We start from the raw sequence: 1,992 nt of genomic DNA, 5'->3' as shown, positions 1-1,992 counted from the left end.
CGCAGACACAGAGAGAACACACCACACTCCTCACAGACAGTCACCCGGAGGAAACCCACGCAGACACAGAGAGAACACACAACACTCCTCACAAACAGTCACCCGGAGGAAACCCACACGGACACAGGGAGAACACCCGTTGATGTTCATTTCCAATATTAACAAAGTGGTGAGTATCACAGCCTCAGATACTCCTCCCTGCTCTCCCTCAGGGAAAAAAAAGGAAACATATGTGTGAACCTACAGAAGAGCCACAATGTAATTTGTTCACATGGGCATTCAAGTCACTTCGGCATTAATGGGGTAGTGAAGGCAGAACGAACGCTCCAGCGCAGAGTGCCATTAGCAGTATGAGACACTGGAGAGCAGATCACGGTCCCAAAAAGCCTCTTTGTAACAGGATTCTCGTTAAATGGCAGAGAGAGTGTCGTTCTTAACACACCCTCCAACAATTCAAATGATCTCCGTGGGCCATGAAACTCCAGAAAGTGTTAGGCCTTGTTTTGTGAATGAAAGGCTTCTTTTCATTTCATTAAACTTTTATGTGTTTGGCTTCAAGGGCTTTTGCCTTATTGTGTGTGGTTAAATGATCCTTTCAGAAATGCTTTTATACAGTTTTTTCTTTAAATATATAAACCATCTCTGGACGGTAACAAAGGCTCCAGGTGTTTGCCGGAGCTGGTTCAGAGCCAGCTGTGAGGTCAAACTGGAAATGAAATATGACAGTGGTGACACTGAAACCTTTTAGCTGATAAAGCTCCACATTCGGAAAGGGACTGTTATGGAGACGGGTGAATACTGGGGACGCACTTGTATCAGCATTTCCCTTCATCCAGGATCCGCTGAGAAATTATGTGAAGCATCAAGTGTGAAGATACCATTAAAATGATGGTTAGGCCCAAACGAGGTCGACATGTTTGCTGTCCAGGGTTTAGAGGCTATTGTAACTAATAACTAATAGACGCCTACAGTCACCAGTTTAACATTTTACTAACTGCATGCCCTGATCCTCACACAGTTACGTTACCCCTGCAGTAGAGTGAAACAGACTCACTGACGCGGTTCGACTCTGTTTGCCACACAGTTCATTCATTCATTCATTATCTGTAACCCTTATCCAGTTCAGGGTCGCGGTGGGTCCAGAGCCTACCTGGAACCATTGGGCGCAAGGCGGGAATACACCCTGGAGGGGGCGCCAGTCCTTCACAGGGCAACACACACACACTCACACATTCACACCTACGGACACTTTTAAGTCACCAATCCACCTACCAACGTGTGTTTTTGGACTGTGGGAGGAAACCAGAGCACCCGGAGGAAACCCACGCAGACACAGGGAGAACACACCACACTCCTCACAGACAGTCACCCGGAGGAAACCCACGCAGACACAGAGAGAACACACTACACTCCTCACAGACAGTCACCCGGAGGAAACCCACGCAGACACAGGGAGAACACACCACACTCCTCACAGACAGTCACCCGGAGGAAACCCACGCAGACACAGGGAGAACACACCACACTCCTCACAGACAGTCACCCGGAGGAAACCCACGCAGACACAGAGAGAACACACCACACTCCTCACAGACAGTCACCCGGAGGAAACCCACACAGACACAGGGAGAACACACCACACTCCTCACAGACAGTCACCCGGAGGAAACCCACGCGGACACAGAGAGAACACACCACACTCCTCACAGACAGTCACCCGGAGGAAACCCACGCGGACACAGAGAGAACACACCACACACCTCGAGCGGGAATCGAACCCACAACCTCCAGACCCCTGGAGCTGTGTGACTGCGACACCTACCTGCTGCGCCACCGTGCCGTACAGTTATTATCTGTAATAACAGGACGAAGCTAAAGCCTGTGTCTAAAAAGCTATACGTGGCTGGGTCCCATTTCCCTAGCTTTAATGTATTGTTTGGCTGATGTATGTCCGTGCTCTTCGTTTTTTCCTCTCTACTGGAGCTGATTTAC

This window comes from Hoplias malabaricus, chromosome 7 (assembly GCF_029633855.1).
Source record: "Hoplias malabaricus isolate fHopMal1 chromosome 7, fHopMal1.hap1, whole genome shotgun sequence".
Lineage (NCBI taxonomy): Eukaryota > Metazoa > Chordata > Actinopteri > Characiformes > Erythrinidae > Hoplias > Hoplias malabaricus.
Note: the sequence above shows the minus strand (reverse complement) of the source record.